Source organism: Cyprinus carpio, chromosome B8 (genome assembly GCF_018340385.1).
Source record: "Cyprinus carpio isolate SPL01 chromosome B8, ASM1834038v1, whole genome shotgun sequence".
In the NCBI taxonomy this organism is placed as follows: domain Eukaryota; kingdom Metazoa; phylum Chordata; class Actinopteri; order Cypriniformes; family Cyprinidae; genus Cyprinus; species Cyprinus carpio.
In genome coordinates, this window is record NC_056604.1 from 27,180,029 (window position 1) to 27,199,812 (window position 19,784).

The 19,784-nt window shown below is 40.7% G+C and overlaps 1 long non-coding RNA gene across 2 annotated transcripts; it reads right to left on the reverse strand.

Moving 5' to 3' along the window:
* Positions 1-565: 565 nt before the first annotated feature.
* LOC109094737 lies at positions 566-2,339 on the reverse strand. 2 transcript variants are annotated; one of them, XR_006155478.1, is made up of 4 exons: positions 1,965-2,339; positions 1,078-1,166; positions 908-973; positions 566-691 (listed from the first exon to the last, which is right to left on the reverse strand). It is a non-coding gene; the product is annotated as an uncharacterized LOC109094737 (long non-coding RNA). The 2 variants fall into 2 exon arrangements; XR_006155479.1 differs by lacking the exon at positions 1,965-2,339 and having other exon boundaries at positions 1,078-1,177.
* Between the last annotated feature and the right edge of the window lie 17,445 nt (positions 2,340-19,784).

A 19,784-nucleotide genomic window follows, 5' to 3' on the forward strand; every position in this document is an offset into this window, starting at 1 on the left:
ACGAACAATACTGTACATACCTTTACTTTTACTGTTAACTATAAGGGTAAAATGACGTCAAAAGGATTTGCATACGCAAATTGCAACTGCAAAATGGATTGACTGCATAGAAACAATCTGTATGTGTAAAAAAAACAAACTGTTGCAAATGTCTAAATGACATGTTGTGCATGGGGCAAAAAGTTCCCGAAATAATCAATAATATATTCCTGCACAACCGGAGGCTGCAGTTTCAGGACTGCAGATCTAGGACCCTAGTTTTTCGTGACAGCGCCACCTACCGTACTGGATGATATAGCGATGGCTGCAATTTCAGGACCGCAGTTCTAGGACCCTGTTGGTTTAGTTTGTAGCCATGTTTGTATATAGCATCAATATATTAATCTCAGTAGTATTTGTTTTTAAATGTGATTTTTGATTCAAAATGCAGCAGAGGTTAATTACTAAGTGTGCTTTGAGTCACAATTTTAAATTTAAACATGAATTTACACAAAATATAAATGAAAAATGTATATCAATTTTAAAACAATTGTAAAAAAATGGAGAACCTTAAAAGTCTTAGTCTCTTTAATTATACAGTATATTGATTAACCTCCTTAAGGTGAATTTTTGCGACAACATCACAACAGCACCAAAGCGAACCCCTTTTACATCAGTTGCTGCATGGATAGAATGGCTGTAGGCTTCAACTCTAGAGAAAGAGAGAGCAAGAGATAAATAAGAAACATTTGTTTAACATATTCAACTGGAATAATATATATATATATATATATATATATATATATATATATGAGATTTAACACTCATGCACTGTTGGAGTTTTAGAGAGAGAGCCAAACAGAATATTCATGTTACTGACATCCAATTACAAACTTCAAATGTGTAAGTACATAAGAGCAATACCCACCAATTTAATGATCTCCCTTCTTTCCTCAATTGTTTGTCAATCTTTCTATTAAATTCTTCCACTTCACTGAAATAGTTATCAGAGAACAATCTCTTTTGTGATAACAGAAATATCAGTAGCAAAATGGTGCACTAGGCATTGTGCAAAAATAATTCATATTGTACTCTGACCTGAAATGATAATCTGGACCAGAAAGGAAGACCTGCTCAGCCTCCTGCAAGGACAAATTCTGGAGGGCAGCCAGGGCATATATGATGGCCTATGAAAAACATTAATATAAATATACTGTCATAGCACTACTGAACAGCAAGCTATTAAACATGGGTCCATACACGAGTAGCACCAGCATGTAGTTTATACAGTAGCTTTTGTAAGTGCAGGAGCAGGACACAAACAAACACATTACATGGACCGGCATACCTCCGGAAAAAGAACATCACAGATGAACTGCATCTGATGAACTATCCCTAGTGCCTTTTTTAATCATCTGTCCTACAATGAGCCTAACCAAATCCATAAAATCACTTCATATTGGCCATGCAGAACTTGACAGAAACTAACACATGAGAACAATGGACTGTATGTGGAGTAGGCCTGCAGATTAGGCCAAATTGTAACAAGCTATTAAAACTGCCAAACGCCTCATTCATCATTGCAAAACAATGCCAAAACAACAGGCTAACACATAGTGCAACTAGGCAGTCTGTGCAGTTTAATTATGAAATATATTTTATACTTAAATATGGTAAAACAACGAGTATTAAGCCAGTATTTACACTAATACGGGTAAATCTTACAAACCTTACATCAAGCATGCTCTTGTCATCTTATAAGTTTAATTAATGTGCTGGCTAGATTCACTTCTAATACTTCTTCATTAAAACTCAACAAGGATTTATGAAATCATGGCCACGAATTAACGTCGATGAATTAATAAAACTAGCTCACGAATTCTTAATTTGGTGGTAATTAATTATTAAGTTAGCAGCTCTCACTATGTAAACTTCGCACCGTTTAAATGCTATAAAATAAAACTTAATTAAATATCGGTACTCACCGTCTGATTGCTATCCACGTCGTCCATCTTTAATAAGTGTTGATCCAGTAAGGTGGCGCTGTCACAAAAAAACTAGGGTCCTAGAACTGCGGTCCTGAAACTGTAGCCTCCGGTTGTGCAGGAATACCCTTCTCGAAATAATCCGATATGTACAGCTCCGTCTTTTTTCTCTGCGCTTACAATTTTGGCAATTTCTCTCACTAACTGAGTTTCGCAAGCGTGAGGGGGAGGGCGGGTCCACCTTCCTCTTGTAGCCAATCAAATGAGCCTCTCGCTGACTCTTCATTTCCTCTTATCTGATTGGTTCAATAAACACATCATACGCCAAGACATTTATCTTCATTTAGTTCAGGATCGTTATTGCTGCCGGAATGGTAGTTTTAGCGTACATATATGTAACGGGATAAATATTATAGTTGAGGGTTCTTTAAGTAAATCCTGCTGTAATGTGATCGCGCTTCCTATTGGCTGCGCTGGTGGCGCTATAGCGCATTGAGTTTGAATGATCTGCAGCAGAGCTAGAGAGAACTGCTGTGGGTGAGTCGTTTCTGTTGCAGCTCCCTGTTAAAAATATGGGTTTCATATCAAATGTAAGACGGTGTATGTAAGGGATTGCACACATTGGACACTAATTGATTTTTAGAGTGTTTTCTGTTCATTTATTCTGGGTATTTTGATAGTTTTATTTCTGGTTGCATGGAATTAGTAATCTTTCAATGTGCGCCATTTTTCCATGTGCTTTCTAATCAAGTGAAATCTTTTCTCGAACAGATGGAGCTGTATTATACTGTAACATGACTCACTATTCTCTCCTTTCCACTGCTCTGTGTGCAGGTAATTGTTCGTCATATAGCATTTAAGAATTTACTGTTTTGCAAATGTTTATCGTAAACTGTATTTTTTGTAGAGCATTCAATTTTCAATTGTCGCTGTTTTACTTGATGTTTTCTCTTTATTCTACGTTTAACAAAGTGGATGATTATCTTATTACATTTCCTCTGTCTATTCATATTCTTAATTGATGTTGAAAATGCATTATACGATCACAAAAACATTACATTTAAGAAAAAAAAAAGAAAGAAAGTAAAGCCATGTTGTATTATAAAAGTTTGTATAATTTCCTGGAGAAATTATATTTCAGAATTTATTTTTGTTTGTTGTTTTGTTAAATACAACATAATGTAAGTAAACTGTTTGTTATATTGAGGGCAGCAGAGCTAGAGAGAACTGCTGTGGATGGAGCTGTATTATACTGTAACATGTGTAGCGTGAACCAGACAAATTTAAAGATTCGATCGGGAGCCTGGTTGAAACATGAGCCGAATTCCACAGAAAGGCAGGATGTTGTAAATCAACTCCCAGCACCACAGTCTGATAACCGACCAACTCTTTCACAGAACAGCTTTCAACATTAACACCATTAGAACAATTATTGACAATTTCAATTCGAAGAAGAGATTGTCTAATTTGGGGCAAGTAATCGAAGAGATGGACAGTCTGACACTCACATGTAAACCCATGACAGAGAAAAACAAGATCGTTGGATTGACTTCCCCCCACCTAGCAAAACCAGACTGAAATTCCTAAGGAGACCTGTTAACCCCTCTGGTCTCCACAGGACATATCCTTACTCCCCAGAATGGCACAGAGAATGCCTTCCAATGCATAAATGCACCAAAATGAACTCAAAAAAGACTTCTAAATGGATATCAGTCCATTGCTTAACTCCATATCATTTATGTAACCGACACATTTGATTTTAATGTTTCTAATCACTTATTGTGTGTCTTTTTAAATAACTCTTGAATAGCTTAAGGGATCATATTCATGTTTAGTATGTGTGTGTTCGAATATTCTTGCTTGAAACGTTTCTGACCATTAGTTATTTGTCAAGATGTATCATATTCTTGTTATAGGAATCATGTCCAAATTATACCCTGCAAGAGCGGGAAAATTCGGACCACGAGCTTGATAAGATAACATATGATTTATGAATGGGTGGGACAGACAATGCAACACCCTGAGAAAAGACAGTATCTAATTGGTCAAGACAACATTTGAGGTGTGGCCAAAATGCCAGTTTAAATACTCAGGACACTATCAAATTTGGCTTTTAGCTTTGAGCTTGCGTTTAGCTTTTGCTATCAGTCATGCTGGCTTTTAGCCTGCTTTTAGTCATGCTTTGTCATCACTTTTAGCGTTCTTCGAGCGCCGTTCCAGCGTGCTTCGGCCTGCACGCCTGCTGCTACTTAGCCACGATGAGAAGAAACACCACCTAGTCTGTTCTTTTACTTTACTTCTTTTCTTTTCCGAGAGTTTCGTGTTCTGAGTTAATTTTTGTAATGCCGTGTCTCCGAGTCTGACCTCGCGTGCCCGTCTGAAACTACAACCAGCCCACAACTCTGCATCTTCAGCCAACGCCCAACCACGGGCTTCCCAAGACGTCACTTCAACGACTACTGAACTTCCAGCCAATCAGCAACTTCGGGAAACCCCCTTTTCAGCGACAACAAAAGGGAACCCCGTTAAACAGGCGACACAAGTAACCTCCAGACTCACATCTGTACTGGTGTTATCTAATATAATTTTATCCTCATTGAGGAACTCAGTGCGAGGGTTAATTAAGTGATTAAATGGTTGTTCATGTCTATGCAATTTCACGTATTGCTGTAAACTTGGGATTTCACATTTTTCGTTCTCTTAAACTCATTATTTCATAACTTTCTATCTTCCTGCAACTTGTGTGAATGTGAGTGTGTGTGCTTATGTGTTAGATTAGTTTATATTGAAAAGATAAGTATCTTGTGTTTTGTGCTTACAAGTTAATGTCTTAAACTGCTGATCTTGTTACTGTGCTAATTAATAGTGTTTTCACTATACTTTGGATATTAATATCCAGCGCAGATTTGATGTTAAACGGCTCGTTCAGTGAATCGCTGGCCGTTTCAGTGATCAGCCGTGAAACAGTGATTCTGTCCAAATTCCCTTTAAAATCTTAAATGATTCCCTTTGAGCTAAATTGACCTGTTTCCCTTACATTATTATTGGTGGAGAATGTGGGCAGTTTAATCTAAATTGTGAGCATAAACCAAGTTATTTAATCTTTTCTTTTGCTGCGAATGTCAGATGAGAAGCTTCTGAGTCTAGACGTGTGTGTGTGTGTGATCCGTGACGTAAGCAGCGCGCAACCGCTTGAATAGAATGAACGCAGAGGAGGCTGTAACTCAAGTCCGCCTCTTCATTGTTAAACTTCATTGTTGTAATGCCTTGTTTATAGCTAAATTGATTTCACTGCGTGTTCCAGTGCCTCTCAAAAGCTATACTCCTGGCAGGGAATCTCAGTCACCGTTCGCTGAACGGAGCTAAACTGCTGTAACGTTAATTCAAAGGGAAATAAATCGGTGAATAAAGTATAGTGTTGAGCGTGTTCCTCAATATATTTATCAAAGCCTCGTTATTCATAGCTTGATTGCCAGTGCGTGTTCCACTGCCGAATCAAATGCTATTCGACTCCCTGGGTTAATATTAGAGAATAATGTTTCCCTGTTCACAAAGTGAATGCAATCTCGCTTAACACTGCGTGTGTCCGAGTGTGATGGGAGTGTTTTAAAAGCTTGATCAAGTAAATTTTAAGTTTGTACCAACAGCGAAGAAAACCTGTTGTGTTTGTGTCTGTGTCCAGAGAAACTGGCACGGAGATTCAGATCCGCCGAGATCGCTGATTTCCCTTAACTACAGCAAGAAGCTGATATTTGAATTAAGTTAAAGTTAACTCTGTACGAACTGAGAGTTTAAGCGCCACATCGCAAAACCAACTAAATGCGGTGTTGTTATTTGTACAGTGTTGGAATGCGCCGACATTTCATGTAAAATGCTTAACTGTACTTGCAATGCAATGATTCATGTGCTAGTCCACTAGAGTTTGTTTTGGTTGCCACAGTTACGACCGTGACACGGAAGTCTTAACATACTTCCGGAGCAACTTTGAACTGCGCACACGCGCAGCGCAGCGCATCGACGCTAATGTAAACAAACTCCACGGTGTTGCTAAGCTAACAAAACAGTTGTATTTACATTGAAGTCTATGCTAAAGCCACTAGCCTCAAAGGTTAGCTGTTAGCATTAACATCCAGTGGTTGAATTGTGTCTGTTTGGGCAACGCTAAAGTGATTTAACCCTTTAAACATCTCAACTAACACTTGTTGGTCTCTTTCTCTCTCTTTTATTTCTCTCTTTTCTCAGGATACCATTTATTGGCATTTTACTAGAAAGGGAAATACTGACTCACAATTATTAATTGTTAAATTTAAATTTAATCGAAACATTAAATTTATTTGGAATCATTCAAAATTTCCCCTCAGATCATTTCATATGATCATTACTTCTAGTATTCTCTTTTGGGCCTAATTATTTTAGGTACGAATAAGCCTTGAACTTTGAAAGTTTAAGTAAACTTTTATTCTACCTAATTTATTTATTACCCATCTGAATATATTCTATTCAGACTTTTACTTATTTTATTGCGTTTTACCCCTCTTGCTTCCTGTTTTGGTAATACACTTAACCACTATTGTTTATTTATAGATTTTCCCCTTTATTTAATTAAATTTTGCTTATTTTGCCCATTTATTTAATTTTACTTTTCTTACCATTTCTTTCCTCTGTGTATCCTAGCTTGGGAACGACACACCTGAGCCCTAAAAGGAGACATTGTTATCCCTCACTACGAGTTCAAATAAATTAGAAAGACAACTCTCTTTCACTTAAAGTTTATTTTGTTTGATTAGTTGTGCAGCAACTAAAAACAACGCTCTCCTCGTACTTGAGATAACCGCTACTGAGACTTACCATCTCCGTCCCATCTCTCCTTTCCTTTCCTCTTCACTTTTAACATTTGTAGGGACATGTAAGAACCATCAGTCAATTCTAAGTGAATGAAATACACAATCTTGTCAAAGAAGATGAATCACCCTTATGAATTTGATTGTAATTAACCTCTCCTTTGTTCTTCCTAACCTCCCTACATTTGGAAACGCAATCCAAGTTTTAGCATCTCATCCAATGATGAGATCAATTTAATAGAGATATGTGTTGAACAACTGTTGCCTTCGCATCCTCCCTGGTGAGCGGTCCAACTGTAAGGTGTATGGTGTCAATCCTGTCAGACTAAGGAAAGAGATATCAGCATTATTGTTGTATTCTTTTGTCCAAAACAAGAGATTTAATAATATTGTTTACCTTCTTGATAACATATAATTGGGAAAATTAATTTTCCTCATTTGAAAAAACAGAAATTGTTGCTTGTCATTGAATTTGTTTTTCACCAATTTCTCTCTTTTCCTCTTCCTCATTAGAGTGACAAAGTCTTCGCATCTCTAGTCTACTTAGACACCCTGAGACCAGCACAGACATCACCACACTTCACTAGTGGTTCACAATCACTGACACAACACTTAGTTTTCCCACCACACATAGGCTTTTACTCCACACAGATCTGTGTCAGTCTCTCTTCTCCCCAGCGTGCCAACATGCCGCAGACTGCAGACCCCATCACCCATGGGGAAGATGTGAACACTTGGCTGAGAGGCATGACCGACAGCCTCACCCCCAAGACATTTGAACTGTTATTATTTTTAATAATAATCCTAATCCTGAGAAGATTCCTGACACAAGATTCAAGCCAGAACAACAACCACGAGGAGCTAGTCAAGATCACCAGCTCCCTAAGCTATGCCTTCACAACCCAGCTGAAACTGAGCGACAAGCACATCACCCACCTTCAAGAGGAGCTGACACGTGCTCAACATCGCATAGACAAGCTGGAAGTGAAAGTTCAAGATCAACTCAAAGCACCCAACGAGAGGGAGCAGGAAACAACGGAACAAGTTAAGAAGCTCCAAGCAGCCCTGGCAGCAGCTCAGCTCGAACAGCAACATGCAACAGCTGCCCAGAGAGACCTGGTAAACAGACTCCAGTATGCCGAACAGCTACTAGAGAAAACCAAGAATGACATCAGAGACAAGAATTTTAAAATCAGTGCTTTGAAAGACCACCTTGAAAGGTACAGAACTGAAACGGACAATCTGACCCAACAACTAGACGATACCAACGATGAACTCGACATGGTCAGAAAAGAACTCCAGTATGCTTACAAGCAGAAACAAGAGCCAAGGAAAGAGAAACATCTCTTAGCCTCATCACTGCTGAGCAGAGCAGAGCCCCACATCCAAGAACTGGCATGTGACGAAAGGAGCGAAGGGCCACAACCTAAAACCTCACCTGCCTTCGCCACACAACCCTTTCCTGCCAATGAAGGAAAACCTCCCGTCCAAGACCTTAGAGCTGCACACGGGATGACCATCAAAGACCTCAACAAGCTGTCTGAAAACATCAGCAGGTTCAACCCGAACTCCACAGAGGGCCACGACATCCAGGCTTACCTGCAAGATATCGAATTTCATCTGGAAATGAGGACCTCTCATGTGACTGACAGAGACAGGTTATACATCCTTAGAGCCACGTCCAGTCCTGAGGTACGAAACTTCCTAGATCGACAGCCGAGTCAAACAAAGTCAAACTACCAGCGACTTCGTGAGGTCCTGATTAAAGAGTTTACAGACCCAGAGTCTGAACATGGACTGTTGACTGCCTTGAAAACCAAACAAGGTCGACAAGAGACTCCACAAGCTTACTACAACCGACTCCGACAAGCCTACTTTGGTGCTCACAACAAGCCTGACCTTGAAGAGGATGTGAACTTCAAAAGCCTCTTCCTAAAGAATCTGCACCCTGGAGTCAGCCACCATCTAGGCGTCATGGCCTGTCCGCGCTCCATGACCATCCAACAGTTGCGTGACCTTACACAGAAGGCCTATAACAAGCAGAAGATGGCCTCAAAGAAAGGTAACAAAACATCCACACTCTTGAACTCTGTCAACAAAGACTCAAGCCTTGCACTGGACGACACCCAGTGGCATCACAACACCAGAGTCTTCCATCAAGAGCACAGAGAATGTGACACCCATGTCCACAACCACTTTCAGCCCAACCGCTGGAAAAATCCATGGGACCAGCCACGCTTCTCTAGAAACCAAAAGGATAGGAACAACTGGAAACCTAACCAGACATCCAAAGGTAATCACCTGACTCCTCCAAGAGCAACTCATGTGGGTAAGCGACAACGAAACCCACCTCAGCACCACTCAGACATGCACAGTGCTGAGTATTCACAAGAACATGACAGCTTACCATCAGAAGAAATGGAACAAGTCATGAGACAACTGAAAGAGTTCCTTCAAGATCAGTTTCACACTTATGACCACAAAGTTGAGTCATGCTCGCTGTGACCAGCGACAGAATGGAAGGCTGATGATCACCTGGTACACCACATCAGAGATGACGAGCACCTGTTCAACAAGCACCCGGAACGAACAAGTCTTTCACGGCCAACCGTTGATGAAAAATCTGAGGTACTAAAAAAACATCACCTCAGTCACCCAACGCTCACTAACAAACTGTCTAATGAACTCCAACTCCAAGAACCACATCCCTGTCTGTGCAACAGCAACCACCAGAGCACAGAAGGTCAGAAAGTCTGCCACAGCCAGAAGGCACCACAAGAAGAGTGCAACATAGGAGACAAAGTTTTGCAACCCAGCTTCACACAGCCATGCCAAACTACCTCCGACTGTCTGCTAAAGAACTTCCTGCCTTGCTGGACTGACCCCCATTAGACCATGGACACGCCCTCATCCAAGCCAAGGATGCAGAGAGCCAGTCTTCAGTGACATACAAGCAAAGGGGGGAGACAACACAGACTGAAACAGATCTGACCACACATACACTACACCTTTAACACACACAACATTACCTACACCCAGAGGTAACCACATCTACTGATAACACATTCAACAAACATATTCTTCCCACAGGTAGAATGTCCAAATTTTAGTGTAACAAAGTTACATATACCCTCCATGAAGAAACATGCAGCCATCCTCACAATAGGTTATAACATCTGACACTAAGTTAAGGTGCATGACACACTTAGCTGCACATGACATCCTAGCTCAACAGCAGTTGTAAGCCATGCTAGGAAAACCCACAGCAGCTTTGTTTTGTTTGTTTTGTTTTGTTCTTCTTTTACCTATCCTTCTCCTTCCCCTCTTTCCTGAGTAGGTGAAACACCTAGACACCTTGCAAGGGTCGAAGGTCTGATATTAGGATTGACTCACCACACCTAATATCCGCCAGCCACTCTAAACTGAATGGAAGCCAGAGAGCTCCATGCACGATAGGTCAACTCATTTCATTGCAAATGATATTACTAGAAAATTAATGGTAAATGTTTAAATTAAGACAACCTAGAAGAACTAAACAAAGTTAACCACAAATTTGATTGGCGAATCAAAATAAAACAATGATTTCCAAAATGATCTAAATTATCCTCAATGTACTAAACTACATTGACTAATGGAACTTAACCACGTGTACCTAAATAACCTGATGCCTGCACCAGTACAGTAACTGTCATGGAGGTGTTGTCTTGTTGTTTGCTGTGTTTGTCTGCTTCTTCTGCCTTTGTTTCTCCAGCGATCGACGATGTCTTCAGCTAAACACCTCGCCGATCGAAGGGGGGTATGTAGCGTGAACCAGACAAATTAAAGATTCGATCGGGAGCCTGGTTGAAACGTGAGCCGAATTCCACAGAAAGGCAGGATGTTGTAAATCAACTCCCAGCACCACAGTCTGATAACCGACCAACTCTTTTACAGAACAGCTTTCAACATTAACACCATTAGAACAATTATTGACAATTTCAATTCGAAGAAGAGATTGTCTAATTTGGGGCAAGTAATCGAAGAGATGGACAGTCTGACACTCACATGTAAAGCCATGACAGAGAAAACAAGATCGTTGGATTGACTTCCCCCCACCTAGCAAAACCAGACTGAAATTCCTAAGGAGACCTGTTAACCCGTCTGGTCTCCACAGGGCATATCCTTACTCCCCAGAATGGCACAGAGAATGCCTTCCAATGCATATATGCACCAAAATGAACTCAAAAAAGACTTCTAAATGGATATCAGTCCATTGCTTAACTCCATATCATTTATGTAACTGACACATTTGATTTTAATGTTTCTAATCACTTATTGTGTATGTCTTTTTAAATAACTCTTGAATTGCTTAAGGGATCATATTCATGTTTAGTATGTGTGTTCGAATATTCTTGCTTGAAACGTTTCTGACCATTAGTTATTTGTCAAATGTATCATATTCTTGTTATAGGAATCATGTCCAAATTATACCCTGCAAGAGCGGGGAAAATTCGGACCACGAGCTTGATAAGATAACATATGATTTATGAATGGGTGGGACAGACAATGCAACACCCTGAGAAAAGACAGTATCTAATTGGTCAAGACAACATTTGAGGTGTGGCCAAAATGCCAGTTTTAAATACTCAGGACACCATCAAATTTAGCATCCTTTTAGCTTTGAGCTTGCGTTTAGCTTTTGCTATCAGTCATGCCGGCTTTTAGCCTGCTTTTAAGTCATGCTTTGTCATCACAGCGTTCTTCGAGCGCCGTTCCAGCGTGCTTCGGCCTGCACGCCTGCTGCTACTTAGCCACGATGAGAAGAAACACCACCTAGTCTGTTCTTTTACTTTACTTCTTTTCTTTTCCGTTTGAGAGTTTCGTGTTCTGAGTTAAGTTTTGTAACGCCGTGTCTCCGAGTCTGACCTCGCGTGCCCGTCTGAAACTACGAACCAGCCCACAACTCTGCATCTTCAGCCAACGCCCAACCACGGGCTTCCCAAGACGTCACTTCAACGACTACTGAACTTCCAGCCAATCAGCAACTTCGGGAAACCCCCTTTTCAGCGACAACAAAAGGGAACCCCGTTAAACAGGCGACGCAAGTAACCTCCAGACTCACATCTGTACTGGTGTTATCTAATATAATTTTATCCTCATTGAGGAACTCAGTGCGAGGGTTAATTAAGTGATTAAATGGTTGTTCATGTCTATGCAATTTCACGTATTGCTGTAAACTTGGGATTTCACATTTTCATTCTCTTAAACTCATCCTTTCCTAACTTTCTATCTTCCTGCAACTTGTGTGAATGCGTGTGCTTATGTGTTAGATTAGTTTATATGTCTTAGATTTATCTAATAAAGCCTTATTCAAATTGAAAAGAGAAGTATCTTGTGTTTTGTGCTCACAAGTTAATGTCTTAAACTGCCGATCTTGTTACTGTGCTAATTAATAGTGTTTTCACTATACTTTGGATATTAATATCCAGCGCAGATTTGATGTTAAACGGCTCGTTCAGTGAATCGCTGGCCGTTTCAGTGATCAGCCGTGAAACAGTGATTCTGTTCAAATTCCCTTTAAAATCTTAAATGATTCCCTTTGAGCTAAATTGACCTGTTTCCCTTACACATGACTGACTATTCTCTCCTTTTCACTGCTCTGTGTGCAGGAAAATAAATTAAAATATCATCCACAATCTGAGTGTGTGTGTGTGTGCTGTTGAAGAATGGGGCAAACCGGGCCAGAATAGCCAAAGGTCACATTGGTGCCGTGACTCAGGACTTCAATCAAGGTGGTCGAAGATCATCCCAACATCAGACCGGCGGACCTGTCATCATTCTTCACTGCAAAGGACCTTCAGCTAAGCTTTTATTAGTTATTGTTGGACTTTAAACTAAAAAGAAGAGTGAAGAGACTTTTGAATGGACAGTGTGAAGTGGTTTGATATTTGATTGACTCCAGGTATCACATTAGTATAATATAGTATACACATTTTTTTTATTCTTTTTCCATTTATATACTCTTATTACTTGATTATGGAAGACACAAGGTTAACTGGATCTCGGTATGTGGGCAGTCAGGTTAGTGTTGGTCGGGGGAGAGGTCTATTAGTGACACCAATTCCTTTCCCAGATATCAGCTCTAGTTCTAATATGAGTGCTGCTAACAATGGTATGGGGTTAGAAGCAAATACATTTCTTGAGCCAAATGCTAATGGAAACCCTGTTAATGTGAACTGCAGTTCTGAAACTACCCAGCCAATTAGTACATCAACTCCAGTATACCAGTGACATGATGAGTCAGATTGGTAACATAGTGCAGCAAGTAGGCCTTCAACTGGCAGATAGTATCCTCGCACATTTGAATTTGCACAGTCAATCAGAAGTTGCACCTAAGCATACTCTAAATAACCACAATAGTAGATACACGCCTGAGCAGTGCTCCATGTCAAGTGCATCACAGATTCAAGTAGTGCGTCAGAGGGAAGTTAAAGATCCTCCTACTTTCAGAGGCGATACATCAGACACTGTTACACTCGATGAGTGGGTGGAGCTAATGAAGAACTTCATAAAAAAGGGGTTTCTGCCTACTGAAGAGCAAGGTGAAGAAATTTTAATCCACTGGAGAGGCAAAGCCAAAGATGTTGTTAAAGTGGGGATGCTGTCTAGCGGATTAGATATCAGAACAAATCCTGATGCAATCTACACTCTTTTACGGAAGCATTTCAGTTGTCAACAGTATTCTCCTGTCCCTTTGCAAGATTTCTACACCACTCTTCCTGAACCTCAGGAGGATCCCTTTGATTACTGGTTACGCCTGAACCATACTGCTGACGTCGCAGCTGAGTGTCTGAAACAACAGGGAAAGTTATTAGACAACCAACTGATCGAAGTCACACGCATGTTCATTAAGAATTGTCCAAACTCAGATCTAGCGCTGACATTTCGTTCAAAAACCATTGACAAATGGACGGCTCATGAAGTGCAAGAGATCCTGAACGAGTATCATTCAGAGAAAAATCTCAGAACCACTGGACAAGGAAACAGACAGATTGAATGTGAAAATAAAATCACTATGAATGAGATGCGTGTAAGTCCTTGCCAAAACCCAGTGAAAGCTGAACAGGATTCACTTCAGTCTAAACAGTCAGAAAACATGGCTCTGGAAAAAGTGATCGATATGTTGGAAAGAGTTCTGATGAATAACAGTAGTAATGCACAGGCGAGCAAGGAGTATAGAATTCCAGGCTTGAATGATACACCGTGCTTAGTGTGCAAGGACATGTCACATTCTGCTTTTACTCACTGTAAAGACAAAAGGCTCTGTTTCCAGTGTTTTTCGCCTGACCATCCCAGATTCCGGTGTCCGAAGGAAAGGAAGAATGCTTCCTCGGTCAACCAGCAGTCAAACTAAGTGATCTACGTGTGAGGGAGGATCACGTAGATCTTGAGAGTGAATCTCCCATTTCCAGTTTTGAAGATGAAATGGATTATGAGTCTTTATGTCAAATGTTCAGTGATGTAACTTCAAACAAAACAGTCATCTTTCAGGGTGTCCAGAAAGTTCCACAAGCTGATAGCTTGTTTTACACATCTGTTTCAGTTGAGAAGGATCTCGTCCTTAAAGCTTTAATTGATAGTGGATCAATGGCATGTACTATTAGCGAGTAAGCTGAAGAAAGGGTGCTGGAAAATATCTCAGATATGACAAGCCAGTCAGCAGAAGATATTGTCATTGTCGGTTGTGGTGGCCATCGTGTTGCCCCTACTGCAGTCTATGATCTTAAAGCTACAGTGTACGGTTGCTCCATGATAATTCCTGCTTTAGTTGTGCCTGGGCAGACCGAAGAGATGATTTTGGGCACAAACGTCATAAAGAGACTTCTGATGCAACTGAGAGAAACTGATGGTTACTGGAGGCTCATGTCTAAGTCAAGTAATAATGAGAGTGATGAGTGTTGTATGTTTCTATCTCTTTTCTCAAATGCAGAAAGATGGAGAGGCGAATCCATACCTGAGAAGGTCGGTACTGTAAAGTTACAAAGGAGTGTGATGTTAGAGCCACAAACAGAACATCTAGTTTGGGGTAAGCTACCTCAGTCTTCTGTCTTGTCAGTAGGCAGCACTGTTATTGTGGAACCGACCAAGTCCAGAACAAGGCCAAGGCAAGGTCGGGAGGGCCATAACACCACTATGGGGAGATGGTTCTATCCCCTTAAAAGTCATCAACCCCACTAATCACTGAGTTGTGTTGAAGAGAAATGCAAAAATAGCTGACTTGTCACCTTGTATTGCTGTGCAAGATTTACCTTTGCCGAAAGAGATTCAGTCTAATCTGCAGTGTACTGAGGAACCCTTACCACCTAGATCCAGTGAAGAGATGAAGCGTGTCTTGAGTGATTGGACCTTGGCGAACTAGACTTGGAGTCATGTGAAGTTTCAGCCCACTGGAAAGGCAAGTTGTTGCAAATTATTGAAAAGTATGAATCCGTTTTCTCAAGAGACAAAATGGACTGTGGAGAGGCTAAAGGCTTTGTCCATCGGATTAATCTCACTGATGACAGACCCTTCCGTTTTCCATATAGGCGTATACCACCAAGCCAGTATGCTAAACTGAGGACAGCTTTGAATGATATGGAGGAAAAAGGAATCATCCGCAAGTCACATAGTGACTATGCTTCCCCTCTCGTACTAGTTTTGGAAGAGGAATGGAGATCTCAGAATCTGCACTGATTTTATATGGTTAAACGCGAGGACTGTCAGAGACGCTTACCCTTTACCACACCAGTCTGATGTGCTAGCTGCATTAGGAGGCAACACCTTCTTCTCAACCATGGATCTTACCTCAGGGTATTATAATGTCCCCCTAGAAGAAGAACACAAAAAGTACACTGCTTTCTCTTCCCCATTTGGACTCCATGAGTATAATAGACTTCCTCAGGGTCTCTCTAATAGCCCAGCCACTTTCATGAGGACTCCATGAGTATAATAGACTTCCTCAGGGTTCAGCAGCGTTCTCTGTTACCTTGATGATTTGATGGTGTTTTGCCCCCTCTGAGTCAGTAGCCCTCCAACGTCTTGAAATGGTTCTCTTGCGGTTGTCACATCACAATCTAAAGTTGGCTCCGAAGAAATGTTGTTTCTTGAGGCGATCTGTGAAATTCCTTGGCCACATTGTATGTGAAGAATGGATTAAGACTGATCCTGGTAAAGTTGAGGCAATTAACAGTATTCAGGCTTTTGATCTGATGGAACCTGATGGAAAAACACCATGTTAGAAAAAGATCAGATCCTTTCTTGGAATGGTTCTATATTATCAACATTTTATTGAAGGATGTTCAGCAAAAGCGAAGCCTCTATTCAAGTTGACATCAGGTTCAGTAAAACAGACTCCTATCACAAAAGGACGTAATCCAAGAAAGAAAATTAGTTACCTCAAACTTTCGCCGGCTGACTGGACAGCTGATTGTGAAGAAGCCTTGCCCACACTAAAACTAGAACTAACAAAAAATGTAACACTGGCTCACCCAGACTTTGACCGACCTTTTGTTTTGTCTGTCGATGCATCTTTTGATGGTGTGGGAGCTGTATTGTCACAGGTTCTGCCAGGTGAAGAGATTGCTAGACCCATAGCCTTTGCAAGTAGAACTTTGTCTCGCTCACAAATGAACTATCCAGCTCACAGATTAGAGTTCTTTGCCTTAAAGTGGGCTATCTGTGAGAAGTTTAGCCATTGGCTGAGAGGACAGCACTTTACAGCATGGACCGACAACAATCCTCTTACGTATATCCTGACTAAACCCCGACTTGATGCATGTGAGCAACGATGGGTGGCAAAACTTGCATCTTACAGTTTTGATCTGAAGTATGTCCCAGGAACAAAAAATGTTGTCGCAGATGCTTTGAGCCGTGAGCCATTTGTCCAGTCTTGCATAGGACATCGCCTTATCACTGAACCCTACTTGTCTCTCTTGAAGGATGTTAGCGGTGTAGTCGACAACACTGTCCAAGATGCTTTCAAGTGCACAAGTTATCATCAGGTCGTGCAGAAGGATGGCAAAGGTTCTTATGACCCAACCAGGGATGGACTCTTGCCTTCAGGTTCTTCCGGGAGCCAGGAAGTTTCTGCGGTGTTAGCAGCACACACTACTGGAGGTTTGAGTGAAGTATTGGGTACAGTGCCAGCCATCTCACAACCACAACAGTTTAGCCCTCCTTTGCAACACAGCAGCATCGTGATTGAACAGGAGAAAGACAGCACTTTGAGTCGGATTTTGTACTATATTGAAAGACGTCAGAAACCATCTAAGAAAGAACAAACAAATGAATCCACAAGTGTGCGGAAACTGTTGAAACACCATGATAAACTGGTTGTCTGTAATGGTGTGCTTTATAAGGTAAGAAGAGATCCTAAGCTAAACAAGAAACTCTACCTGTTTGTTGTACCTGCTTCATTGAAAGCGCAAGTTCTTCATTGTCTCCATGATACCGCAGGACATCAAGGACGTAGCAGAACACTGTCTCTAGCAAGACAACGATTCTTCTGGATTGGTATGAAAAAAGATATTGATGATTATGTGAAGAATTGTCATCGATGTGTGGTTGGTAAAACCTCAGAACCCAATGCTTGTGCTCCATTGGCAAACATCCGTACATCAGAACCGCTTGAGCTGGTCTGCATTGACTTTTGGTCGGCAGAGGTCAAAGAAGGAAAGTCGGTAGACGTGCTGATTGTGACTGATCATTTTACAAAAATGGCCCATGCATTTCCATGCCAGAATCAGTCGGCCAAACAGGTCGCGAAAAGACTCTGGAATGACTTCTTTCTGGTCTATGGATTCCCCAAAAGAATTCATTCTGACCAGGGGGCTAATTTCGAGAGCAAGCTAATCAAAGAACTATTGACCATGGCAGGTGTAGACAAGTCACACACAACACCATACCACCCCATGGGTAACGGCATTGCCGAGAGGTTCAATAGGACTCTGGGAAGCATGATCAGGACATTACCCCCTAAAGTTAAATCTAAATGGCCACAGATGCTACAGCAACTTACCTTCTGTTACAACTGCACAGAACATGAGACAACGGGTTTTGCGCCATTCTTTCTTATGTTTGGCAGAGTTCCTCGTCTCCCAATTGATGTCCTGTTTCAGAATGTGCTTCTTAATGAAGATGTGGTGGATTACAAAGATTTTGTGTCCAAGCTAAAGAAAGACTTGCGTGAAGCAGCTCACATAGCAAGGATGCACACTCTGAAAGAGCAGGAATGACATGGCAGACTTTACAACAGAAAGGTGAAAGGTTGTCCACTGGCTGTTGGAGATAGTGTTGGTTGCGAACAGAGGTGAAAAAGGTAGAAGAAAAGTTTCCGACAAATGGGAGTCATCTCCATATGAAGTCACTGCGGTGTATCCTGATATCAATGTTTACAGGATTCGAGAAATCAACTCAGACAAAGTGAGGTTAGTCCATAGAAATTTGTTATTATCTGTGAACTTCCTACCAGTTGATGAACATCAGGAATCTGCTCAAAAGGATGATGACGTGAATGATGAAAGTGATCTTCAGGAAAACAAAGTTGATCTTGATGACAGAACTGCAAACTGGGTATTAAGTAATCCTGATGGTTTTAATGAGGAGGATAAACATACAAACTGTACAGACTTACCTGACGTGTCAGATTGTGTGTCAGAGATACTGGACTCTGCAAGCACTGATGCTGGGAACCTGCAGGAAATAAATGATGTCAAAGTGAGAAGTGATGTAAATGTGACAAGTGATGTTGATTTGCCTGAAGGAGGTCAAGACTCTAACTCAACTCAAGGAGAACAAGACCAGAATGAAGTCATCCAAGATGAGGAGTCTGTGGTGTGCACACAGCCAAGGCAGGTAGAGGCGGCAGTAACTCGAACTAGACTTGGCAGAGTCATTAAGCCTACTAAAAGACTGATTTATGAAATGAACAAACAACACATAGACAGTTCAGACTCTACAGTGAGTTCTTTCGTTTATTTAGTTAAAAGCATTTTCACATAAAGTGTTACATTTGATTTTCATGTGAAGTTGAGGACACGGAAACAAATTGATACAGAGATTAGAAATCAATTGAGTTATTACATGTTGAAATTTTTGAGGTGTAACGGGCATCTCTTTAGTCTACTTTCAGACTGGGGTTAGGCGCCTCCCTTGTCTCTAGGTACTTCTTATCGAAGAATCTTTTGATTGACTGATAATCATACTCCATGTGCAGTTTGTCTTCTCTTCTTTATTAATTGAAAATTTGAAGTGAGAATTCCATACCCTGTTTTTTTTCTTCTATCTTCACTGTTGGTTTTTCTTGTTATGATATGTCCACATTAAGCAGGATTTATGGGGGGTGTATGTAACGGGATAAATATTATAGTTGAGGGTTCTTTAAGTAAATCCTGCTGTAATGTGATCGCGCTTCCTATTGGCTGTGCTGGTGGCGCTATAGCGCATTGAGTTCGAATGATATGATGTGGACTGCTGGAGAGATATGGTGTGGGTTGGTGTTTTTTGTTGGTTTTCCCTGTTAAAAATATAGGTTTCATATCAAATGTAAGACGGTGTATGTAAGGGATTGCACACCTTGGACACTAATTGATTTTTAGAGTGTTTTCTGTTCATTAATTCTGGGTATTTTGATAGTTTTATTTCTGGTTGCATGGAATTAGTAATCTTTCAATGTGCGCCATTTTTCCATGTGCTTTCTAATCAAGTCAAATCTTTTCACGAATAGATGGAGTTTTATTGTTCTGTAACATTTTTCAATGTTCTCTCCTTTTCACTGCTCTGTGTGCAGGTAATTGTTTGTCATATAGCATTTAAGAATTTACTGTTTTGCAAATGTTTATCGTAAACTGTATTTTGTAGAGCATTCAATTTTCAATTGTCGCTGTTTTACTTGATGTTTTCTCTTTATTCTACGTTTAACAAAGTGGATGATTATCTTATTACATTTCCTCTGTCTATTCAT